Source organism: Mustela nivalis (assembly GCF_964662115.1).
Source record: "Mustela nivalis genome assembly, chromosome: 19".
NCBI classification, from domain to species: Eukaryota; Metazoa; Chordata; class Mammalia; order Carnivora; family Mustelidae; genus Mustela; species Mustela nivalis.
The window spans coordinates 39,852,380-39,880,043 of NC_139038.1; the positions used below are offsets into that span (position 1 = coordinate 39,852,380).

The 27,664-nt window shown below is 42.1% G+C and overlaps 1 protein-coding gene and 1 pseudogene across 2 annotated transcripts in view; one reads left to right on the top strand and one right to left on the bottom strand.

Moving 5' to 3' along the window:
• LOC309854632 (uncharacterized protein) overlaps nt 1-27,664 on the bottom strand; it is a gene marked incomplete at its 5' end in the record, with an annotated part of 49,644 nt that overhangs the window by 15,646 nt on the left and 6,334 nt on the right. The window lies entirely within an intron of this gene.
• LOC309854576 (small ribosomal subunit protein eS24 pseudogene) lies at nt 13,043-13,540 on the top strand (annotated as a pseudogene). The gene has a single exon. The product of its transcript is annotated as a small ribosomal subunit protein eS24 pseudogene (transcript).

The window sequence follows — 27,664 nt, forward strand, 5'->3', positions numbered from 1 at the left end:
GACAGTATATTGTGGTAGTGACAAAATAAAAAATGTAATCATGTTCCCATCCTATAAACATTAACAATTAACTATGCATCTTGATATCAACCATACATACATATACATTATTCATATATCTATATCTATATCTATATCTATATCTATATCTATATCTATATCTATAAAAGATTTTATTTATTTACTTGACAGAGAGAGAGATCACAAGTAGGCAGAGAGGCAGGCAGAGAAAGAGGAGGAAGCAGACTCATGAAGCGCAGACAGCCCAATGAAGGGCTAGATCCAAGGACCATGAGATCATGACCTGAGCCAAAAACAGAGATATGAACCCACTGAGCCATCCAGGCACCCCCCCCCCCTTTTTTTTTTTTTTTTGAGAAAGTGAGAGAGAACAAAGTCTGAATGGGTGGGGTGGGATAGTGGGAGAAAGAGAAACTTTTTTTTTTAAGATTTTATTTATTTATTTGACAGAGAGATCACAAGTAGACTGAGTGGCAGGCAGAGATAAGGAAGAAGCAGGCTCCCCACCAAGCATAAAACATGTTGTGGGGCTCAATCACAGGACCCTAAGATCAAGACATGACCTGAAGGCACAGGATTAAACCACTGAGCCACCCAGGCACGGGAGAGGGAGACTCTTAAGCGGACTCCATGCTCAGTGTGGAACCTGATTTGGGCTTAGTCTCATGACCCTGAGATCATGACCTGAGGCAAAATCAAGACTCTGATGCTTAAGCAACTGAGCCACCCAGGAAGTCTCCCTATCAACTCTATTTATCCCCTCAGTAACCTCTAAATAGCCTTTGTTGGTATTAACTGTTCTAGTATTATGACCATGATTGTTCTCCCCATAAATAATTAGCCCCTAGAATGCCAGGCACCAACTTCCCAGAGCACCATGGGATGACACATCCATTCTAGATTAGAAAACTACATTATGATAGAATACATAATGTTATATATGTTTTACCTTAACGCAAAACATCTGTAATAGCTCCTTCTGTGATTTCTATATTGTTGTGTATTACTCAATTTCTGTAACATGAATGCTATTATTTAAATAAACAACAGAAGAGAATAGGTGTCCATTACTACTAAGTAATGGTAGCACTGATTATGCAACATTATGTATTAAAAAATAAGAAAAACAATGATTATGAATAAACTTTAAAATAGGTTTAGATTTACCAACAAAACCAAATAGGAAAGACAGGAGTGAACATTTCCATACACCTAGCAAAGTTTGCCAACTATTTTCCTTTTCTTTTAATTACATTATGGTTCACATACAGTGTTTGTTTCTAGAATACAACAGAGGGATTCAACACTTACATGCATTCTCCATGGCTCATCAGGACAAGCAGCTCCTTCATCCTCATCACCGACTTCACCCATGCTGGCAACCATCACTTTGTTGTCTGTCGTGAAAAGTCTGGAAAAAAGACCTGAGACTGAGGCAGAAATCCATCAAAATCCTAGAGGAGAACACAGGCAGCAATCCCTTTGACTTCATCCACAGAAACTCCTTACTACACACACCTACAAAGGCAAGGGAAACAAAAGCGAAAATGAACTTTTGGGACTTCATCAAAATCAAAAGCTTCTGCACAGCAAAGGAAAACCGTCAACAATCAAAGAGGCAACCCACAGAATGGGAAAAGGTGTATGCAAATGACACTACAGACAAAGGGCTGATATCCAAGATCTGTAAAGAACTTCTCAAACTCAACACCCAAAAGACAAATAGTCGAATCACAAAATGGGCCAAAGATGTGACGATACAGTTCTGCAAAGAAGACACAAATGGCTAACAGATGCATGAAAAACTGTTCATCATCATTAGCCATCAGGGAGATTCAAATCAAAACCACACAGATGCCACCTTCCACCACGTAGAATGGCAAAAACTGACCAGGCAAGAACAGCAAGTGTTGAAGAAGTTGGGAGAAAGGAGAACCCTTTCAACTGTTGGTGGGAATGGAAGTTGGTACAGCCCATTTGGAGGTTCCTCAAAAAATGAAAAATAGAGGATATGATATTTCACACCAGGGCTGAACCTGTTCGAAAAATTGTATGTGGCCAAGTGATTCATGTTGGCTGGCTCACTTGTTCTTAGGATACCTCATTTTTCTCTTCCTCCCCTTCATCCTCTTTAGCAGTAATAAGATAATGAGATAATAATGATAATAATAAGATAATGGAGCAACTGCATTCAAATATTTCAAATTTAAAAAGACATTCCACTTCCCCTTTATCCTCTACAACATTAATAGGACAATCAAATATTGCAAATTTAAAAAGACATTCTAGCCAGGAAGAATGTAGAGGGAGTTCAATGAGTTTCAGGCTGAAGGAAAAAGATGTGACCATGAGGTGGCACTAACATGCAACCCCCTTTCCGGGAGGACTGACAGGATTGCAAGAGGGGTGGTCCATCACAGTAATAATCCTTCCAATACTGGGTATATTGAACAGGATACACATGTGCCTAAGTAATGCCTTTCTGCAGCCTGGCTGGGGGAGCGGGGTCTCTGCATCAGGGATTTAGAAAGCCAACAGTTGTTCAGGGTCTTTTAGAGCTAAAGGACTAATCTGGATTGCTTGATTGGCTCACTGACTTTATTTATGATAAGAAAATATTGGTCACAGTTTCACGACATACAGAATAGAGGCAGGCAGTCAATAACTAAACATCTGCTCTCCAGGGTTATGTTTTTAAAAGACTGCATGTGTAGAAAACAAATCTGACTTAGGCACCAACCACAGGTCTTTAGCTCATGGGTTGCAGCTGCCAATACACAGGGGCCATCTCTGGATCACCGATATCACAGAACAGAAACAGAATCTGTTACAATGATGATGTAATATTTCATCATGAAGGTTTTTTTCAGAACAAAGTTCACAAATTACTCAAACTCATAATTTATTCCGTTGTGCTTTGCAGCAAATGAAAAAAATATTTTTAAATGAAAGATTATTTTGGGAGTGATTTAGATGTTACGTTTTGTGCAATAAACAATTTACATCTTAGGGGATCACAAGAAAATATTGAAAACCCAAACTCTGGAAGGATTCTAAATTTAGAGTATTATAGATTATTATAATGTCTATATGCCTAATCATATAGTGATAATAAGATCTAGTCTTATATGTATAAAAAATTCAAAAAATTTGTAATGCTATTACAACATTATGTTAGACCTGAACCACTATTGAGAATATTCAAAGAAAAATGCTATCCCCTGGTTATTGATGGGAAAAAAGATAAAGACCATCAGTGAGGAAAAGCTTCAGTTATAAAAGATGTCATATTAAGAATGTCATAAGGCGGCACCTGGGTGGCTCAGGGGGTTAAGCACCTGCCTTATGCTCTGGTTCTCTCTCAGAGTCCTAGGATCTAGCCATGTAGCAGGCTCCCTGCTCAGCAGAGTTTGCTTCTCCCTCTGCCTAACCCCCTCCATTCATTCTCTCTATTTCTCTATCTGTCAGATTAATAAAATCCTAAAAACAAAGAATTGGGTCATAAAAACAGATGATACCTTTGTTGATTTTCTTAGCATGGAGAAGAAAAAAGGGTATATTAATTTATGAAATTAAAAAATGGTTAAAAAAAGGATACCATCATAAGATTGCTTATATCTATACACTGCATGTTAACTAACTAGAACTTAAATAAAAATTTTAAAAGTAAAAGTAATTGCCCATATCCAGACATAAGATAATGGAGCAACTGCAGCATGTTTGGAAAAGAATGGAAGACATTTTTTTCTTCTCCCACAATGATTACGTCCACTTGCACCTTGCTCAGCAAATAACCTTAACTTAAGAGGGAAGTCATCTCCATTTAGGAGATACAAACATGCATCTTTCATATTTCATATTCCAATATGCAAACTTTCAAAATTTAATACTTAGGATATATGATTTTTCCAAATTCAATGAACTTGAGAGATATTCTAAGGCCTTAGTCATGAACAGAAAATCTCGAATAAAGAAATACACTATAATTAAATGAAATCATACGATGCATATAGATTACACTTCTTTTGTAAGATGTCAAGGTGGCATGAAAATTTCAAATGGGTTGGAAACGTTAACAGAGATGTAAACAACCAATCCTGAAGGGACACAGAGTTGCATGCTGAACAGAAGGTCTGCTTTCTTTACAAGTCACAAAGGAACCTTGAAAGTATGTGTGAAGCATGGAAAACTCAGGAAGGGCTATGAATATGATATCTGAATTAGAAATAAGCAACAAAGGAAAAGAAAAAAGTGGGAAGTGCATGAATCAGTGTAGCTAAGCAACTATTTTAATATCTTCAACAAGCAGGATCAGCTCTTCTGTAATCACTGATTCACAAATTTTGCTTAGTACAATCTTCCGCATAATGAGAAGTGGTCTTGACACTTTTGAGCGAAGAGGGAAGTGGGGGGAGGTGAGGGAGAGAGAGAATCCCAGATAGGCTCCACACTCAGCACCGAGCCCGACTTGGGGCTCAATCTCAAAAGCTTGAGATCATGACCGGAGCAGCAATCAAGATTCTGCTGCTTAACCCACTGAGTCACCCAGGAGCCCTTGTAGGTTCTTTATGTACTTCAACTCCTATTGCTCTAGTGACCTCAGAATCCAATATGCTCTCTCTATGACAGATTAAAATAAAAGCGGAGGCCCTTAGAAGTCCCCACTGAGAGCTGGTATTTGGGCTGAGAAATCTGGAACACAGGCAAATCTGGACACTGGGACTGAAATCCCAGGGAAGTGCACAGCTGCAGGCAGGGTGGTGATGCAGATGCAGAGGCCTAGTGACAGGGTTCCAGCTAGGGTGGCTCCTGGCCAACCCTGACTCTCCCACTAACAGTCTGACTCGGGCTGAGGCCAGGGCGGCCACCCTTCATTGGTTCTTCATCTTGTCTTCATGTTTTCTCACTGGGGGACTTAAAATCCTGTTAGAAAAATTACCCCTCCCAGGGAAGCCCTCTTGAACTATACACAGTGACCAGGAAACCCATTCTACCATGCAGGCTCTCCACCAATTTGCGATGTTTCACTAGTTTTAGAATTTCCTTGTACATTACTGTCCTCTATCTTCAAAGTTAGTCTCACACAGTGACCACAATACTGGGGACTCATTTGGAAAAATCTACATAGACTTTTCAGCTCCCTGGGTCAAAGGGATTGCTATCCTCCTAAATCTCAAGTCCACCCCTTTTTGGAAATCAGAGTCCAAAGTTGCAGATAGTCACTGGACACTGTGCGTTCGACCACTGCCTCTCTGGACCCACAGTGGGATGTATTTCAATAAAGCAAAGATCGAGTTGCCTCTATTCAACCTAACCACACTGCAGTAGATCAGACTTTTTCATAGTGCACTCCCAGGGGACACTTACCTTGACCACCACACCTTGCAACCTGGAGATTCTGTTGGGAAGGATCTCCACAAAGATTCTCTCCAACCTCCCCCGAGAAGTCTCTCTCCAATACTGCTAATAAAACCTTGCACTCCCAAACTCCAGGGAATGGACGCTTCGGTCCACGGGACACCTTTAAAGGAAGAACCAAAGCCTGACTTGACCTATACATCATCTGGTCACAAGAAGGTTAATACTGCACCAACTGAAATACAAATCATCTGGGGAGACAGCCTTCCCCACATGTCTGGACCAGGCCTGCATTCCTCTCCTCACTATTGCTCCTTCTCCATATTCTGTGCAAAGAACACGTCATTTTCTGCATCTCTGAGTCTCTTGCAAAAGGAAGAAACTTCTTTGGATTATGGCCTTTCCAGAAAACACTAATTTTGATCTTGTGAGCATTTCTAGACATTTAGATGGTTCAGAATTCAAAAGTCATTCCTTTACCTCTACTATTAACTGAATCCTGATTCTAATCCAAATGCATGGTTTCTGAACTTACAACGTAACAGATCACTTTTGATAACACACAGAGTTCTAAACTGTTCTTTTGAAAAGAACAATACTGTTTTGAAATGTCCTGTAAGTATTCCTAGTCTTACAACACGTTCTCTAATGAACGCTTCATGTTTTTCAGTGTACTCTATGTCCCCAAACACGCTCCCTGATTTCATTCAGTGCACTCTCACAGTATTTCACTATTTTGCTCATAGCCACTCGTGGAGGACACTTACAGGAGGCATACAGGATTCTGAGTTGGCCTTCATATGGAGAAACCCTCCCTCCTTCAGTCCAAAAAAGTACCAATATATATTTTTAGCTGGTTCCTATCATATGTAGAGTCCTGGTGTAGAAACAACATATGGTTAGGAATTGTCTCCTTACTTTGGTCCTGTACTTGCTGTTCCTCAAATCCTTTGTGTTAACACCATCCCCAGTGAGGTGATGCTGGCTCACTGGTTTCAATCTTGAGGAGATACAACCTTCACAAGGGGAGTGTGTGAGAGTTTCTCCCTTTTAAACCTCTCTGTTCCTCAAGGCCCACTTGAGTAGTTTACAACTGTCATGCACATTCAACCAACATGGGATATGCCAACTAGAAAAGGCTTTGCTGGCACTGAAACACAAAACCACTAAATACAAAGAGCTTGACTGTTGATTTGAAATTCCTCCAAGGAAACTTTCCTGAAGTTTTAATTTATAGTACAATTAACTCACACACACTGCTGTATTCATTTCAGGTGTATAATCATGATTCAGCACTTCCACGCAATACATGGCATTCATCACAAGAATACAACTCAGTCCCCATCGTCTGTTGAACCCATCTGCCCCACCAACACCTCCTTTCTGATTACCAACAGGTTGTTCTCTAGTTAAGAGTCTGTTTCGTAGTGTGCCTCTTTTTAATTTCTCTTCGCTCATATGTTTTATATCATAATTTCCACAAATGAGTGAAATCGTATAGTACCTACCTTTCTCTGACTGACTTATTTCGTTTTATCAGATGGGGCAAAGTCATAAGGGGAATGTCACAGCAGAGGGAAGAGGTTTTGGTAGGGGGTGTTATGACACACTACCACTCCAAATAAATGGGGAACCAAAGGAGGACAGGGACTTGATCTTGCGCATGGGTGTCCCACTATTCCAGCTAGCAGAACTCTGTTCTCATCTCTCTATCCAGCCCCCCACCTCCTCCAACAGGCCCCACCCATGAAAAGCCAGAAAGATTTGTACCACCAGATGCCTCCAATGCACTTCTGGTTCTTAACAGCCTTTCAAATTGCCCCCTGTCTCTGACAAGAGTGAACCTCTCCGAAGTTCCCCAATATGCCAAAGGATCAGTCACAGCTTCTTTGGCCTACATTCAGTTTTCCTTCCTTCTCAACAAACCCAACATTTGCTGATACTTCTAATCTTGAAGGTTATAAACTGGACGGCACTTTGTTTTTACCTGGGGCTCTGATTGCAGCAGTAATCTGAAAGTTGGTCCCAAGTGCATTTTTCTAAGACACCCTGACAGTAAGCAAGTTGTGTTTTCAGCTCCCTACTACATGCTGCTCCTGTTCCTCTTGAGTCGGGATTTCTCCCAAGAAACAAGCCTGCTTCTGTAACAAACCAACCATGGCATCTCCAGTATGGCATCCCCGTGACCCCTCCATCCAGGGATCCTTGAGTAAAATAGGTTCAAATATCCTCGAGGAAAATGAGGACCAAACCGTGGGAACAACACCAAAAATGTAACAATGAGGCGGCTTACCTACCAGCAGGTTTCGGGAAGCCGCCCAGAGCCCCCTCCTCAGCTCTCAGCCAACAAGGCTGCTTCTGCATTGCACCACAGGAGGCACCAACCTGCTGCAAAGCCCTGAGGGTCTCTCCAGGGTAGCATCAGAACTGGCTGCAAATGCAGCCCTGGCCCTCTGAGGGGCCCTGGGTCCTCAGCTGGTGGCAGAAACCCTTCTGGCTGTGAGGAACGCAGCGTCAGATGATGCCATGGCGAACCTTCTGCTCCCTAAGTCTGCTGTGGTGCATGTGCAGATAGATAAAGCGCCTCTGCTGGCTTGAGGCGCTTGGGCGCCCTCTGCCCGCTTCCCTGGGAATCCCCGCAATGCTCTAAGCTGGGGCTGCTCAGCGGGAGGCACTGAGGCTACTCTGGTTCCAGGGAGCCTGTTCTCTACACCAGGGCAGGCCTCTGTGTCAGCGCCTCAGACACAAACAAATCACTTCCTTCTTTCTGTGTGAGTGAAGAATGAACCGAACTTGACAATGTCACTGCATAATGTGTAGTGCTTGCACCACTCCGTTCAATAATAAAGACTACTGACATACAAAATGGAAAGTTACAGGGGCACCTGGTTGGCTCAGTGGGTGATGCCTCCACCTTTGGTTCAGGAAATGATTTCAGGGTCCTGGGAATGAGCCCTGCATCAGGCTCTTGGCTCAACAGGGAGCCTGCTTCCCCCTCTCTCTCTGCCTGCCCCTGCCTACCTGGGATCTCTGTCAAATATATAAATAAAATATTTTTTTAAAATGTCAAGATAGATGCGTTTGCCCACCAAAATTGTCATACTACACAATTACACTACTGTAATTTTTCTTTCCTTCTTCTCCTCTTAGGAATAATTTCCAGTCAGGTCAGGATAAATGAAAGTACACTGATACGAGACATCATCTAGCACCATGATCTTGATAGTTTATTTTGACCCTGCCAATAAAGTGTTCAATGACACATAGGTGACAGGGTCAAAATGCAAACCTAGAGGGAGCTTCACATGTGTTATGAATTTACTGCATGTCTCTTTAGATCGTATTTTCAATGATAGGTGCTTTAGATATGGTAGATGGATGAAATCATTTCCATCAGTCTGGTAAGGAACCAATTTTACCTTCGAGTACTAATTGCCATCTCTTCACAGGCAGAAGAAAGCTTGGCGAAGTATGACATTTCTGCTTGGTTGTAGGAGAAGGCTGCAGGGATTGAAGCCATCCACCTAACATCCTGTGTCAGGATGGGCAGGATGAACTTGAGGATAGCAACCCCTCATCCTAGTGCACATTGCTAGCTCCAGAGGGAGAAGATGGACCTTATTCTCAATACTCTGGGTTGACATCAGCTGTGCCTCTGTGTCAGTTTCAGGCTGCAGGACTTGGGGCCTGGTTCTGGAACTTGAGATAGGCCCTGCTGGTGCAGGAGGAATGCAGCAGGGACAGGGGCAGGGAGAGAGATGGCTCAGGGCCACCTCCCCACAGGGCAAGCACTAGACACTACCTGCCAAAGAGCAGCATGCTCTCCCTCAAGCCACCTCTCTCCCTGACAGATCCTGAGGCTGGGTCCCTCATTTCCAGGGCAAATGACGGGGACTCACCTTCCCAAGTGAAATGGCCGCTGGAGGGAGATTGGAGCCCTGAGCTCAGAGAACTCTGATGCTCAGGATTCCTGCCTTTTCTTGCCCCAACACTGAAAGCCCCTCCTCCGTGGGCCATGGTTCCCCCTCCACACTCCTGGGCCATGTCCCACCTGTCTTCATGCAATTCCCCTTTGTCCCTTCCTCTTGCTATCCCTGTTACCTCTGACCATTCCTCTCCTACTTTCAGACACCTGGTGGTGCCACACTGTCTGGGAGCTGTCCAGAAGTCCATTGACAGAAAAGCGTATGATGAACCTGTTGACTTAAATTAGTAAGGGTCATGGAGATCCCACACAGAGCAAGCATGAGAATCAGCTTGTCATTTTTCCATGTATGTACATAATGTAAGCTCCACACTGACACCTAGTGAGGTTACAGAGAAAAGTGGCGTTTCTAGAGATGTTTTAGGTGTAATACCTTCTCTGTTAATATGGGATGATTTGAACACCATAAATCTTTCTATCCAAAGTTGAATTCCCAGAACTGAAGGAAGTCTAAGTTTTTTTTTTTAATTTTTTTTCATTTATTTATTTTCAGCATAACAGTATCATTATTTTTTCAGCACACCCAGTGCTCCATGCAATCCATGCCCTCTAGAATACCCACCACCTGGTAGCTTGACATCCCACCCCCTCACCACTTCAAACCCCTCAGATTGTTTTTCAGAGTCCATAGTCTCTCATGATTCACCTCCCCTTCCAATTTACCCCAACCCACTTCTAACTCCCCATGTCCTCCATGCTTTTTATTATGCTCCACAAATAAGTGAAACCATATGATAATTGACTCTCTCTGCTTGACTTATTTCACTCAGCATAATCTCTTCCAGTCCCGTCCATGTTGCTACAAAAGTTGGGTATTCGTCCTTTCTGATGGAGGCATAATACTCCATAGTGTATATTGACCACATCTTCCTTGTCCATTCGTCCGTTGAAGAGTATCTTGGTTTTTTCCACAGTTTGGCGACCATGGCCATTGCTGCTATAAACATTGGGGTACAGATGGCCCTTCTTTTCACTACATCTGTATCTTTGGGGTAAATACCCAGGAGTGCAATGCTAGGGTCAAAGGGAAGTTGTATTTTTAATTTCTTGAGGAATCTCCACACCGTTCTCCAAGGAGGCTGCACCAACTTGCATTCCCACCAACAGTGGAAGAGGGTTCCCCTTTCTCCACATCCTCTCCAATACATGTTGTTTCCTGTCTTGCTAATTTTGGCCATTCTAACTGGTGTAAGGTGATATCTCAATGTAATTTTAATTTGAATCTCCCTGATGGCTAGTGATGATGAACATTTTTTTCATGTGTCTGATAGCCATTTGTATGTCTTTATTGGAGAAGTGTATGTCCATATCTTTTGCCCATTTTTTGATATGATTATCTGTTTTGTGTGTGTTGAGTTTGAGGAGTTCATTATAGATCCTGGATATCAACCTTTTGTCTGTACTGTCATTTGCAAATATCTTCTCCCATTCCGTGGGTTGCCTCTTTGTTTTCTTGACTGTTTCATTTGCTGTGCAGAAGCTTTTGATTTTGCTAAATTCCCAAAAGTTTATTTTCGCTTTTGTTTCCTTTGCCTTTGGAGACATATCTTGAAAGAAGTTGCTGTGGCTGATATCGAAGAGATTACTGCCTATGTTCTCCTCTAGGATTCGGATGGATTCCTGTCTCACATTGAGGTCTTTTATCCATTTTGAGTTTATCTATGTGTACGGTGTAAGAGAATGGTCAAGTTTCATTCTTCTACTTATAGCTGTCCAGTTTTCCCAGCACCATTTATTGAAGAGACTGTCTTTTTTCCACTGTATATTTTTTCCTGTTTTGTCGAAGATTATTTGCCCATAGCGTTGAGGGTCCATATCTGGGCTCTCTACTCTGTTCTACTGGTCCATGTGTCTGTTTTTATGCCAGTACCATGCTGTCTTGGTGATCACAGCTTTGTAGTAAAGCTTGAAATCAGGTAACGTGATACTCCCCCATTTTATTTTTGTTTTTCAACATTTCCTTAGCGATTCGGGGTCTCTTCTGATTCCATACAAATTTTAGGATTATTTGCTCCAGCTTTTTGAAGAATACTGGTGGAATTTTTATTGGAATAGCATTAAAAGTATAGATAGCTCTAGGCAGTATAGACATTTTAACAATGTTTATTCTTCAGATCCAAGAGCATGGAATGGTCTTCCATCTTTTTGTGTCTTCTTCAATTTCTTTCCTGAGTGTTCTGTAGTTACTTGAGTACAGATCCTTTACCTCTTTGGTTAGGTTTATTCTCAGGTATCTTATGGTTCTTGGTGTTATTGTAGATAGAATCAGTTCTCTAATTTCCCTTTCTGTATTTTCATTGTTAGTGTATAAGAAATCCACTGATTTCTGTACATTGACTTTGTATCCTGCCACATTACTGAATGGCTGTATGAGTTCTAGTAGTTTGGGGGTGGAGTCTTTTGGGTTTTCCATATAAAGAATCATGTCATCTGCAAAGAGAGAGAGTTTGACTTCTTCATTACCAATTTGGATACCTTTTATTTCCCTTTGTTGTCTGATTTCTGTTGCTAGGACTTCTAATACTATGTTGAACAAGAGTGGTGAGAGTGGACATCCTTGTCGTGTTCCTGATCTCAACAGGAAGGCTGCAAGCTTTTTCCCATTGAGGATGATATTTGCTGTGGGTCTTTCATAGATAGATTTGATGGAGTTCAGGAATGTTCCCTCTATCCCTACAATTTGAAGCATTTTAATCAGGAACAGATGCTGGACTTTGTCAAATGATTTTTCTGCTTCAATTGAGAGGACCCTGTGGTTATTCTCACTTCTCTTATTAATTTGTTCTATAACATTGATTGATTTGCGAATGTTGAACTGTCCTTGTAGCCCAGGGATGAATCCCCCCTGATCATGGTGGGTAATCTTTTTTTTTTTTTTTAAGATTTTATTTATTTGACAGAGATCACAAGTAGGCAGAGAGGCAGGCAGAGAGAGAGAGAGAGAGGAGGAAGCAGGCTCCCTGCTAAGCAGAGAACCCGATGTGGGACTCGATCCCAGGACCCTGAGATCATGACCTGAGCCGAAGGCAGCGGCTTAACCCACTGAGCCACCCAGGCGCCCCATGGGTAATCTTTTTAATGTGCTTTTTGATACTGTTTGCTAGGGTCTTGTTGAGAATCTTAGCATCCATATTCATCAGTGATATTGGTCTGAAATTCTCCTTTTTGGTAGGGTTTTTGCCTGGTTTGGAGATCAGGGTAATGCTGGCTTCATAGAAAGAGTCTGGAAGTTTTCCTTCTGCTTCAAATTTTTGAAACAGCTTCCGGAGAATAAGTGTTATTTCTTCTTTTAAAGTTTGGTAGAAGTCTCTGGGGAATCCATCAAGTCCTGGGCTCTTGTTTTTTTGCGAGTGTTTTGACCACTGCTTCAATCTTGTTACTAGATATTGGTCTATTCAGGTTGTCAATTTCTTCCTGGTTCAATTTTGCTAGTTTATAGTTTTCCAGGAATGCATCCATTTCATCTAGGTTGCTAAGTTTATTGGCTATATCTGTTGATAATAACTTCTGATGATTGTTTCTACTTCTTTGGTGTTCGTTGTGATCTCTCCCTTTTCATTCATAATATTATGTATTTGAGCTTTCTCTGTTTTCTTTTGGATTAGTGTCGCCAATGGTTTATCAATCTTATTGATTCTTTCAAAAAACCAGCTTCTAGTCTTTTTTTCCTCTCCGGCTGCTTGAAGCTTGGCCGCCATCATGAAAGACACAGTAACTATCTGGACCAGGAAGTTCATGACCAACCGACTACTTCAGCACAAACAAATGGTTATTGATGTCCTTCATCCTGGAAAGGCAACAGTACCTAAGACAGAAATTCGGGAAAAACTAGCCAAAATGTACAAGACCACACCAGATGTCATATTTGTATTTGGATTCAGAACCCATTTTGGTGGTGGCAAGACAACTGGCTTTGGCATGATTTATGATTCCTTGAATTATGCAAAGAAAAATGAACCCAAACATAGACTTGCAAGACATTGTCTGTATGAGAAGAAAAAGACCTCAAGAAAACAGCGAAAAGAACGCAAGAACAGAATGAAGAAAGTCAGGGGGACTGCGAAAGCCAATGTTGGTGCTGGCAAAAAGAAGTGAGCTGGAGATTGGACAACAGAAGGAGTAAAGATGCTGCAGTGGCTTTATTTTTGGTGATTGTGCAGATTTTTCATGAGAGGATTAATAAACTAAGAATGTTTTAAAAAATCTTCTAATATCATTGATATGTTCTACTGTATCTATGGTTTCTACCTCATCGATCTCAACTCTAATTTTGATTATTTCCCTTCTTATGTGTGGAGTTGGTTTGATTTGTTGATTCTCCAGTTCTTTAAGGTGTAGAGAGAGCTGCTGTGTTCTGGATTTTTCAATTTTTTTGAGGGAGGCTTGGATGGCTATGTATTTCCCCCTTCAGACCACCTTTGCTGTATCCCATAGGTTTTGGATGGAAGTGTCTTTATTGTCATTGGTTTCCATGAATTGTTTTAGTTCTTCCTTGATCTCCTGGTTGATCCAAGCATTCTTAAGCAAGGTGGTCTCTAGCTTCCAGGTTTCTGAGTTCCTTCGAAACTTTTACTTGTGATTGAGCTCCAGTTTCAAAGCATTGTGATCTGAGAATGTGCAGGGAATCATCTCAGTCTTTTGGTATCGGTTGAGTCCTGATTTGTGACCCAGTACGTGGTCTATTCTTGAGAAGGTTCCATGTGCACTTGAGAAGAATGAGTATTCTGTTGCTTTAGGGTGGAATGTTCTGTATATATCGATGAGGTCCATCTGGTCCAATGTGTCATTCAATGCTCTTGTTTCTTTATTGGTTTTCTGCTTGGATGATCTTTCTATTTCTGAGAGAGGCTTGTTAAGATCTCCAACGATTAGTGTATTCATATCAATATGACTCTTTATTGTTGATAAACAGTTTTCTTATGTAATTGGCTACTCCCATATTGGGGGCATAGATATTTACAATTGTTAGATCATCCTGGTGGATAGTCCATTTCAGAATGATGTAGTGTCCTTCTGGATCTCTGACTACAGTCTTTAGTTTAAAATCTAATTTGTCTGATATGAGTATTGCTACCCCAGCCTTTTTTTGAGGCCCATTGGCACGAAAGATGATTCTCCATCCCTTCACTTTCAGTCTGGGTGTATCTTTAGGTTCAAAATGGGTCTCTTGTAGACAACATATGGATGGGTCCTGTTGTTTTATCCAGTCTGCAACCCCGTTCTGTTTTATGGGCGCATTTAGGCCATTCACATTGAGGGTGATTATTGATAGATACGTTTTTATTGACATCATGTTACCTTTGAAGTCTTTCTTTCTGTAGATTGTCTCTCTATTTCTGTTCAATGCTATTCTTGGGCTTTTTCCTCCTTTAAAGAAGCCCCCTAATATTTCCTGCAGTATCGGCTTGGTGGTTGCATAGTCTTTTAAGCCTTGCCGATCCTGGAAACTCTTTATCTCTCCATCCATTTTGAATGTCAGTCTTGATGGATAAAGTATTCTTGGATGCATGTTCTTCTCATTTAGTGCCCTGAATATATCTTGCCAGCCCTTTCTGGCTTGCCAGGTCTCTGTGGACAGGTCTGACATTATTCTGATGGGCTTTCCTCTGTACCTAAGGATCTTCTTTGTCCTAGCTGCTTTCAGGAGGTTCTGCCTACAATTCTAATTCTTCATTCTTACTTTTAGGTGTCTCGAGGACTTTGAAGAATCTCTAATCTTGGGGGGGGGAAACCTTTCGGCCTCTAGTACATAAACGCTGGTTCCATTCATGAGATTTGGAAAATTTTCATGAAGAACTTGTTCCACTATATCTTCTAGACTTCTTTCTTTCTCCTCCCCTTCAGGGATTCCAAAAATTCTGACGTTGGAAGGTTTCAGGGCATCATTTATTTCCGTGATTTTCTTTTAGTGGCTTCTAAGCTGTTTGTTCCAGGCTTCTTCCTGATCCTTTCTCTCTATCTGTTTGTCCTCCATATCACTAATTCTATCTTCTGTCTCAGTTACTCTAGCATTGAGAGAATTTAGATTAGATTGGAACTCATTGAGAGCATTGTGAAGTTCATCCCTGGTAGCTTTCAGCTCTTCCCTAATACTGAAATCATGATCTCTGGTCGTTTTCATTTCAGCCCTAATCAATTCCGTTTGGTCACCCATGGCTTTCTCCAACCTAGCTATTGCTTGGATAATTGTTAGCCTGAATTCTCTTTCCGACATATTGTCTATGTTGATAGCCGTTAGCTCTGTTGCAGAAGGTTCATCCTCTGTATTTTTCTTCTGTTGGGCATTCCTGCTCTTAGTCATTTTGGTGATAGATGGCTGAATGGGTGTATCTGGGTGTATCGACTGTGGTGCAATCAAGGTGCACCCTGGAATGCTTCTGAGCAATCAGGGTTCCCCACCCAAATGAGAGGAAAAAGAAAAGGGAAAGAAAAAAAGAGAGGGAGAGAGATAGGAACAAAAAGTGAGATAGAAGAGAAGGTTTAGCCCAAATGGGTCCTAGGTAAGATTTATGAAGTATACAAACAGACACAGATAAACAAAAAGACTGATAAAAGTATATGAGAAGAGAAAATATATATATATATACATATATATATAATATATATATATATGTATACATATTATATATATATGTATACATATATATATTTTGCATATATATATATTTTGCATATATATATATATGCAAATAAAGGAAGTACCTCGTCAAAAAGAACCCTACATATAAGATTTATATACTATCAGGACAAACACAAAATTATAGAAACACTGGTGGAAGAAAAAGATGGGAGAGTGGTTGTAAATTCTCGGTGTGGGTGAGGAAGGTTGTTTTGATTCTTCCTGAATGTATCTTGATATCTTTGTTAAAGGACTCAACTTTCCCAAGATAAGGGGGGATTAGGAATTGGTTTGCCTATAGGTGTGGCATTGATTGGGGAAAGGGGATTACCTTGAAGTTTAACTCTATATGAATATTAGAAAATAATAATTAAAAAAAGGAATAAACTGGGGCACCTGGGTGGCTCAGTGGGTTAAGCCGCTGCCTTTGGCTCAGGTCATGATCTCAGGGTCCTGGGATCGAGTCCCGCATCAGGCTCTCTGCTCAGCAGGGAGCCTGCTTCCTTCTCTCTCTCTCTCTGCCTGCCTCACAGTGTACTTGTAATTTCTCTCTGTCAAATAAATAAATAAAATCTTTAAAAAAAAGGAATAAACTAAACTAAAATTAAAAAAAAAAGAAATTTAAAAAATAGAAATGCAAAAGGAAAACACAGGTGTATGTATCAAATAGTTCAGGTTAGAAGGTTATGGAACTTGATGTACTGCACATCTTACTTTGACAGTAAATAGGTTAAAAAATTATCTATATAATAATAAAAAAATTAACTATATAAAAAAATTAGCCAGAATAGTGGGATAGAATTATTAATAAAAATTGTCCTACGAAGTAGTGGTGGTTGTTCTTTTGTCGTCTTTTTTTTTTTTTTTTCCCTTTCCCGGTTGGTTTCCTGGGGGAGGGGCCTGCCACGTGGGTTTTCAGTCCCTGAAGTTCTCTCAGCTAAGTCCTCCCGCCCCCCTCAAGGGGGTGGGTTCTGAGGAAACTGTTTTTTTCAGCCTTTTGTTTCTGGAGGTTTTTATATTTGTTCACTTTTGTTTTTCTCTCTTGCCTTGACCGCTTTTTGATAGTTTTTGTAGGTTTAGAGGAAAGCAAACTGCACCCTGACCTCCCTCTCAGAAGCCTCAGTTAGGCTGCAGAGCCCATATAAATCCCCCCCTTGTCCGCTGGCAGAGCAGGTTCCCAGTCGCGGTCCCCCGGGACTCAGGATTTTTTGCTTGTACCCAAAACCATGGCAGTGGCCACTGTCTGGACAGCTCCAGACTGCCAGAGAAGTTCCAAGCAGTGATCACACACTGAGATTTTCCTGCTGGCCGGGCTGGGAGTGCCTGGTCTTTAGGATCCTAGAGCACCTGGCTGGCATTTGTGTGCACCTCTAGCCCACCCCACCAATTCAGTCTTTTTTCTCTTGTTCTCAAAAAAATATGTATATGTATATATGTATATGCATGTATGTATGTATAAATGGTTGATTTCAAGATACACAGTTAATTGTGAATGTTTATAGGAAGGGACCATGATTATATTTTTTATTTTGTCACTACTGTAATATATTGTCAATTGCTGGTCAGCTTGTAAAGCTGCACTTACTAATACTGATTTCAAGGATAGTGAGCACTCTTAAGCCTCAGATTCTATGACTTCTGAGACTCCAAGGAATAAGAATTTTTTCCTGGAGGACAAAAGTGTTCATTATTCTTGGCACAAGGTATACGCTGTCGATAGTCCTCCATCCCTTGTTAAAGGTGCATGTCTTTGTTCCTGGCAAAATTTGAAGAGTGCTTGCAAGAAGAGTGGCTTGAATTGAAAATCCTGGAGTGAAAGAGTGGGGTTGGAGTAGTCATGGGACAGAAGTTACTTGTTATTTAAGAAGTATCAGTGTTGGGACTGTAAGTGATCAGGAAAGTAAGGCATCCTGGCAGTCATTTGGTGTATGATGGGCAGCACTACACTAATTTCTCAATATTTCAGATACCATGGGTCATGATAGGGAGGAGAGGAGAGGAGAGGGTTGGTGCCCTCTGGTGTCTTCACTGACAAGCCCTGTCTTGTACACACAGTGGCTGCCTCCCGCAGTTGCCTGCAGCTCTTTACCCGAGGGTTTCCATTGGCTTCCTTGGCTTCTTTGGCCATGGCAGTGAGCTCAGGAGCCAGGTAACCAATGTCCATAAGAGCAACACTCATCTCGTGCAGGTAATTTTGCACTTGGATGGGATGACTCAGGGCTGTTCTGCATGTATTTAAAACGTTCCCAGTGGATGGAGACAGAGTTGCCCAAGCAGTGCCCTCTAAACTAACACCCTGTCCTGTGTGTTGGCTCCCTCCTTCTTCACATCTTAGCTCCCATCATTTCTTCCCACCAAAGATCCTTCCAGAGAAACTACTTATACTCACATCCTTGTTTTAGAGTCACTTTCTGAGGCACCCAATGCCTCATAACTCCTGGTGCTGCCAACAATGGTGGGTGTTGTCTCTCTGTGCCCCAGGAGAGGATCTACCTTTTAAAACACACACATTGGGGCACCTGGGTGGTTCAGAGGGGTAAGCCTCTGCCTTTGGCTCAGGTCATGATATCAGGGTCCTGGGATCGATTCCCACATCGGGCTCTCTGCTCAGCGGGGAGCCTGTTTCCTCCTCTCTCTCTCTCTCTCTCTCTCTCTCTCTCTCTCTGCCTGCCTCTCTGCCTGCTTGTGATCTCTGTCTGTCAAATAAATAAAATCTTAAAACACACACACACACACACACACACACACACACACACACATTCTTGGGAGATCTCAAAGCTCAGTCATGAGAACCAACTTACATTTTTCCTTTGGGTAGGAGAACTGAAAATCCATGCATGCAAGGCAGTAGGGTGACCTAGATAATAGTGAGATTATTCAACTTGTCACACAAAGTGGAATGCTCAGGCTGGAAGGAGACATACATTGTAGTATCATTATCAGTGGTACTGTTACTGAGTTCAAACATCCTATCTCTTGAAGGTTCTTCTTTGACTTCCATTTTGTCCATAAGGGTACTTCTTGGTTATATGCTCACCCTCAACTCACGTCCAGTCCTTATCTTTGTATCCAGTCCTAGACTCACTGTCATCCAACCCTACCTCCCCTGCTCCCACTTTCCATGTCCCTTCCTCCTTTTCTGCTCTCCAAGGTTTCCCAAGATCCATCTTGGCTCCAGACTCCTACTCTTCAGGTGTTGGAAGATCCTTGGGTCCATCATCTCTCCTGATCCCTTCTAGTTAGTAGGAGGGGGTGTGAGTATGAATGAAGGTCTTGCTCTACCTTTCCTTATATCCTGGCCCTCCAAGGGGGAATGGGCCCCAGTCTGGAGTCCAGGATTGCCTGGATATTAGTCTATTTCAAAGAAGGAATTGAATTCAACTATAATTATACATTGGAAATAAAGGAAGTCTCAATATATTTCAAAAGAATGAAACCCACAAGAGTTGTTCTTTGATCATAATTGCAAATGTGCTGGATTAATCAAGAAAGGATAACTAGGATTTCCCCATATATTTGGAAATTGAATAGCTTTTTGAATAAAACTGAAAAAGGGAATCTCATAGGAATAACCAGTATGTTATGAATGAAAATGATACTGCATATGTGGCATTAACATAGACTTCCAGGGGGGAGACAAGATGGCAGGGAAGTAGGAGGAGGCGCCCTTTCAACCTTCTCCCTAAAGTGAGCTGATTACCTTCCAAAGATCTCTAATCACCCACGAAATCAGCCTGAGATAAGAATTATACACGTCTGGATCTCTACTGGAGCAGAAGACGCCAGTGGGCAGGTAAAGCGGAGTGGGAAAGTCGGACTGATATCAGAAGATAAAAAAAAGGGGGAGGGAGCCTCCAGAAGCGACCCATTGGAAAGTAATATCCCAATACGCGAGTGCCCTGCACCTGGGGACCAGCATTAACTCGGGAGTCTGGTAGAAAGCACTCAGAAAGCAAAGGATCACGGGGGGGGGGCGGGGGCATTGCGGGGATGGGGTTGTTAGGGTGGGGGCTTGTCCCAGACCCAGGACAGTTACCCCTGGCGCAGAGCCAGAGAGAGTGCAGCAGAGAACCCAGGTCCCTGAACCACCAGTGCGCCTGAGAGTGCATGGCGCTTGGCTCCCGTGAAGCGCTGGGAGGCTTGCCAGCCAACAGAAGCACAGCCTTTTTGCAGTCCCCACGCAAGTGCCCTGCTGTGCCATCAGAGTCCGAGTCGTGCCCCACACCCTCCCCTGAGAGAGGCTAGAAGGAGATGGAGAATCTTTTTTTAAAAATATTTTATTTATTTATTTGACAGACAAAGAGATCACAAGTAGAGAGAGAGGCAGGTAGAGAGAAGAGAGAAGCTGGCTCCCCACCAAGCAGAGAACATGATGTGGGGCTCGATCCCAGGGCCCCGAGACCAAGACCTGAACTGAAGGCAGAGGATTAACCCACCGAGCCACCCAGGCACCCGAGAGGGAAAATCTAAACAGACTCCATGCTCAATGTGGAGCCTGATTTGGGATTAGTCTCATGACCCTGATATAATGACCTGAGGCAAAAATCAAGACTCTGATGCTTAACCAATTGAGCCACCAAGGTGGTCCCCCCATATCAAATCTCTTTTATCCCCTCCAGTAACCTCTAAATAGCCTTTTTGGTATTAATCATTCTAGTATTACAACCATGATTTTTCCCTCCATGAGTAATTAGCCCCTGGAATGGCAGGCACCAACTTCATAGAGCGCCATGTAAGGACACACCCATTCTAGATTAGAAAACTACATTATGATAGAATACAAAATGTTATATATGTTTTACCTTAACATAAAACATCTGTAATTGCTCTTTCTGTGATTTCTATGTTGTGTATTACTCAATTTCGGTAACATAAATGCTATTATTTAAATAAAACAACAGGGGTGCCTGGGTGGCTCAGTGGGTTAAGTCTTTGCCTTTGGCTCGGGTCATGATCTTGGGGTCCTTGGATGGAGACCCGCATCGGACTCTCTGCTCAGCGGGGACCTTCTCCCCCCCGCCTATCTGCCTACTTGTGATCTCTCTCTGTGTGTCTAATAAATAAATAAAATGCTTAAATAATATAAATGAATAGATAAATAAATAAATAAAACAATAGAAGAGAATAGGTGTCAATTACTAGTAAGTAATGGTAGGAATAATTATGCTACATTATGCATTAAAAAATAAAATAAAAGATTACTAATAAACTTTTCACTTTGTAATAGGTTTAGATTTACCAACAAAACCAAATAGAAAAGAGAGGACTAAACATTTCCATACACCTAACACAGTTTGAAAACTATTTTGCTTTTTTGTAATTCTTTAATTCCAATATGGTTCACATATATTAGTTTCTGGAATACAACAGAGGGATTCAACACTTTCATGCATTCTCTAGGGCTCATCAGGACAAGCAGCTCCTTCATCCCTATCACCTACTTCACCCATGCTGGCAACCATCACTTTGTTGTCTGTCGTGAAAAGTCTGGATAAAAGAGCTCAGACTGAGGCAGGAATCCACCAAAATCCTAGAGGAGAACACAGGCAGCAACATCTTTGACCTCAGCCACAGTAACTCCTTACTAGATGCACCTCCAAAGGCAAGGGAAACAAAAGTGAAAATGAACTTTTGGGATTTCATCAAGATCAAAAGCTTCTGCGCCACAAACGAAAACCGTCAACAAAACAAAGAGGCAACCCACAAAATGAGAGAACTTATTTGCAAATGACACTACAAAGGGCTGATATCCAAGAACTATAAAGAACTTCTCAAACTCAACACCCAAAAAACAAATAATCGAGTCAAAAAATGGGCAGAAGATGGGACCAGACACTTCTGCAAAGAAGACATACAAATGGCTAACAGATGCATGAAAAACTGTTCATCATCATTAGCCATCAGGGAGATTCAAATCCAAACCACACAGATACCGCAAAAACTGACAAGGCAAGAAACAACCAGTGTTGGAGAAGTTGGGAGAAAGGAGAACCCTCTCATACTGCTGGTGGGAATGGAAGTTGGTACAGCCACTTTGGAAAACAGTGTAGAGGTTCCTCAAAAAATGAAAAATGAAGGATGTGATATTTTACACCAGGGCTGAACCTGTTAAAAAAAAATTACATGTGGCCAAGTGATCCATGTTGCTGGCTCAATTGTTCTCAGGATACCTCATTTTTCTCTTCCTCCCCTTCATCCTCTTCAGCAGTAACTGGACAATCAAATATTTCATTTTATAAAGACATTTCAACACTGGAAGGATGTAGAGTGAGTTCAATGAGTTTCAGGCTGAAGGAAAAAGATGACAGTAACATGGAACCCCCATATCCTGGGGGACCGACAGGTTTGCAAGATGGGTGGCCCATCACAGTATTAATTCTTCCAATACTGGGGACATTGAAGTGAGTACACATGAGCCTAAGTAATGCCTTTCTGCAGCCTGGATGGGGTGCGGGGTCTCTGCCTCAGGGATTTAGAAGGCCAACAGTTGTTCAGGGTCTTTTAGAGCTGAAGGATTAATCTGGATTGCTTGATTGACTCACTGACTTTATTTATGATAAGAAAATGTTGGTCACAGTTTCACGACATAAAGAATTGAGGCAGGCAGTCAATACCTTAACATCTGCTCTCCAGGGTTATGTTTTTAAAAGACTGGATGTGTAGAAAACAAATCTGACTTAGGCACCAGCCAAAGGTTTTTAGCTCATGGGTTGCAGCTGCCAATACACAGGGGCCATCTCTGCCTCACTGATATCACAGATCAGAAACAGAATCTGTCACAACGAAGATGTAATATTTCATCATGAAGGGTTTTTTTTGTTCAAAACAAAGTTCACAAATTATTCAAACTAATAATTTATTATGTTGTGCTTTGTAGCAAATGAAAAAAAATATTTTAAAATGAAAGAATATTTTGGGAGTGATTTAGATGTTAAGTTTTGTGCAATAAACAATTTAAATCTTAGGGGATCACAAGAAAATATTGAAAGCCCAAACTCTGGAAGGATTCTGAATTTAGAGTTTTATAGATTATTATAGTGTTTATATGCCTAATCATATAGTGATAGTAAGATCTAGTCTTATATGTATAACAAAATTCAAAAATAATTTGTAATGCTACTACAACATTATATTAGACCTGAAACACTATTGAGAATATTCAAAGCAAAATGCTATCCCCTGGTTATTGACGGGAAAACAGGTAAAGCCCATCAGTGAGGAAAAGCTTCAATTATAAGAGATGTCATATTAAGAATGGATAAGGGGGGCGCCTGGGTGGCTCAGTTGTTAAGCATCTGCCTTTGGCTCAGGTCATGATCCCAGAGTCCTGAGATCAAGCCCCACATCGGGCTCCCTGCTCTATGGGAAGCCTGCTTCTCCCTCTCCCACTCCCTCTGCTTGTGCCTTCTCTCTGTAAAACTAATAAATAAAATTAAAAAAAAAAGAGAATGTCATAAGGGGAGCACCTGGGTGGCTCAGTGGGTTAGAGCCTCTGCCTCAGGCTCAGGTCATCATCCCAGAGGTCTGGGATCGAGCCCTGCATCGGGCTCTCTGGGGAGCAGGGAGCCTGCTTCCTCCTCTCTCTCTGCCTGCCTTTCTGCCTACTCGTGATCTCTGTCTGTCCAACTAATAAATGGAATCTTTAAAAAAATTGTCATAAGGGTGTGCCTGGGTGGTTCAGGGGGTTAAGCACCTGCCCTCTGCTCTGGTCATTTTTCAAGGTCCTGGGATCTATTCATGCAGCAGGCTCTCTGCTCAGCAGAGTCTGCTTCTCCCTCTGCCTAAGCCCCTCCATACATGCTCTCTCTTTCTCTGTCTCTCAGATTAATAAATAAAATCCTAAAAACAAAGAATTGGGTCATAAAGATAGATGATACATTGGTTGATTTTCTTAGCATGGAGAAGAAATAAGGTATGTTAATTTATGAAATCAATAAATGGTTAAAAAAAGGATACCGTCAAAAGATTGCTTATATCCACACACTGCATGTTAACTAAGTAGAACTTAAATAAAAATTTGAAAAGAAAAAATAATTGCCCATATCCAGACATAAGATAATGGAGCAACTGCAGCATGTTTGGAAAAGAATGGAAGACCTTTTTTCTTCCCTCACAATGATTACGTCCACTTGCACCTTGCTCAGAAAATAACCTTAAGAGGGACGTCATCTCCATTTAGGAGATGCAAACATGCATCTTTCATATTCCATATTTCAATATGCAAACTTTCAAAATTTCATACTTAGGATATATGATTTTTCCAAATTCAATGAACTTGGGAGATATTCTCAGGTCTTAGTCATAAACAGAAAATCTCCAATAAATACACTATAATTAGATGAAATCATACAGATGCATATAGATTACACTTCTTTTGTAATATGTCAAGGTGCATGATAGTTTTAAATGGGTGAGAAACGTTAATAGAGATGTAAACAACAAATCCTGAAGGGACACAAAGTTGCACGCTCACCAGAAGGTCTGTTTTCTTTACAAGTCACAAAGGAACCTAAAAGTAGGTGTGAGGCATGGAAAACTCAGGAAGAGCTATGAATATGATATCTGAATTAGAAATAAGCAACAAAGGGAAAAAAAGCGGGAAGTGCATGAATCAGTGGAGCTAAGCATCTATTTTAATATCTTCAACAAATAGCAGCTTTTTTTCAAATGCTGATTCACAAATTTTGCTTAGTACAATCTTTCGCATATTGAGAAGTGGTCTTGACACTTTGAACAGAAGAAATCTCAGTGGAATCCTGCGAAGGAGCTCTTACTGAACTCTTTTTAACCAACTTAAAACTGCTGAAGATTGTTACTGGCTCATGAGAAAATTAGAAAACATGGCAAATCTCAGTTGAGAATAAAGAGATAAGCAGGGGCACCTGGGTGGATCAGGTCTTGATGTCAGGATCCTGGGATCGAGTTCCACGTTGGAGTCCCCACTCAGTGTTGAGTCACCTTCTCCCTCTGCCTCTGCCTCCCCCTCCTCACCACTGTACTTACATAAAATCATTAAAAAAGAAAACAGAGAAAAGGAGATGAGGTAGAAGTCATGTTTTGAAGATATTATTGATGAGTTTCCTTCCAATGATCACGAGAAAGGATAAATAAAACAATTCCAGTTTTCCTTGTAAATTTAACCTTAAAAAAATGAGAGGTTTATGGAATCAGGGACCTGTCAAGTTTGCACTTGTTTTCCAACTACTGTAACATTGTTGGAAAAAAATAAACACTGAAAAGTAATAAAAGCATCAGTGCAGGACAGTCTGTGCTTTTACCTGGGGTACTGGGTCTAGCAGAACTCAGAGAGCGGGATCCCAGCTCCTCCTTCTAAAAGGTCCTGAAGGTCAATGGTTCTTGCATTCCTGGCCCAACCCAATGTAGCTCCAGTTTCTCTGAAGCTGAGTCACGATTTCTCCCCAGAAACAAGTCGGCATTGGTAAAAAAAACCAACCACAGTATTTCTGTTGCAGTGTCCGTGACCTCTCAATCCAGAGACCCTTGAGTAAAATAGGGTCTTCAAATGCCCTCAGGGACAATGAGGACCAAACTCTGGGAAGAGCCCCAATATGTCATCCCCTGTACTTTCTCACCTACCAGCATGTTCTGGGGAAGCTCCCAGAGCCCCCTACTCAGCACTCAGCCAACAAGGCAGCTTCTGTGTCACACCTCAGGAGGCAAGAAGTTACTGCAAAGGCCCCAGGTTCTCCCCAGGGCATCGGGTGAACCGGCTGGAAATACAGCTCTGGCTCTCTATCCTGGGGCAGTGAGAATGGAGCTGGATCCCATGACCTGGGAAGAAGGAGGGCTTTGCAGGATCCAGCAGCTCTGCTGCAGAAGGGATTGGGAAGAAAGGGCCTAAAAGGGGACAGAAGCATACACACCCAAATCCTCCTGCTGCTGATGAAGGGATGGGTCTCCTGTCAGGGACCTCTGCCCTGCCCATCCCTCAACAGGGAAACTGTGGGAGGACTGTGGGGCATCATGGGTCTTACCACAAACACTGCCACCATCAGCTCCACTCAAGGCCCCCCTGTGGTTGGGGGGCAGCTGGTGAGGTGAAAACCCTGCACAAAACCTGGATTAATGCAGGTCCTCCTCACCAGGCTCTCGGGGCCTCACAAGACACTTCATTCTCTGCTCACTGTCACAGTAGACCACTGCCTGGGCACAGCCACCTGTCCTGCTGATCATTATCCCCCTAAACAAGCAGGTGCCATGTGCTCAAGAGGATCTGTCACCAGAGTTAATACAAACACCAGCAGATCTAAATTCAAACTGGGCCCCCTCCCCAGAAAGGTTCCTGGGGTCCCTGCAGTAGAAGTACCACGAAGGGTAATCTTGCTCTATCCTCCATCCCTGCACTGTTGCCAGGGTGATATCTGTGCCTGAAGGCTTCACCCTGTGCCCTCGAAGGAGAGGGACTGTAGGTCCCCCTGAAGGGAGATGCTGACACAGAGACAGAACCATGTACAGTTTATTGGGGAGATACCAGGAGAGACAAAGCACAGGGTACAGGATGGGCAGGGAAAGCATTCAGACCACCAGGCAGAAACATTCATATCTTGACTAGATATAAAAACTCATTGGAGCCTGGTTGTTGGAGGTCAAGGAAGTCTTCAGATTACAAAATGATTACCCTGTAAGGCAAGAGGATTTGGGTTAGTACAATGGGATCTTATGTTTTCCTAAATGCTCTCTGCCTCCCATACTGTATCTGAGGCCTTGGATGAACACTTGGGTGTGTGGCCACATCTGTGAGTCTGTATGTAATAGACAATAATTGTCTTCACATCTCACATAGAAATATCTGATTGTACCTGTTCTCTTAACTATATTTTACTTCACTGTGGCTAGGACCTGACATTTAATAGAAAAAAGGGGGCTCTTTGCCTTGTCTTTGAAATGACAATTGCCACTACCGGGGCTGAGGTATTACACTCTTAGTGTATTTTGTGGACTTAAATAAACATTTTTTGATGCTCATTGGCATGGAGCTATTTTCATTTAAACAGTGAGAATGGTGAATAGTCAGAGCCCAGATTCTTTGCCAATTATTATTATTTTTTTTCTTTTTGAGACAGAGACAGAGAAAGCACAAACTTGTGAGTGAAGACGGATGGGGGAGAAGGTAAGGGAGAGAGAGAATCCCAGATAGGCTCCACACTCAGCACCGAGCCCAACTTGGGGCTCAATCGCAAAAGCTCGAGATCATGACCGGAGCAGCAATCAAGATTCTGCTGCTTAACCCACTGAGTCGCCCAGGAGCCCCTGCAGGTTCCTTATGTACTTCAACTCCTATTGTTCTAGTGACCTCAGAATCCAATATGTTCTCTCTATGACAGATTAAAATAAAAGCGGAGGCCCTGAGAAGGCCCCACTGAGAGCTGGTATTTGGGCTGAGAAATCTGGAACACAGGCAAATCTGGAAACTGGGACTGAAGTCCCAGGGAAGTGCAGAGCTACAGGCAGGGTAGTGACGCAGATGCGGAGGCCTGGTGACAGGGCTCCAGCTAGGGCTGCTCCTGGCCAACCCTGACTCTCCCACTAACAGTCTGACTCGGGCTGAGGCCAGGGCGGCCACCCTTCACTGGTTTCCGTCTTGTCTTCATGTTTTCTCACTGCGGGACTTAAAGTCAGCCAGACAAGAATCCCCAAAGACCAAGTTAAATTTCCAAATC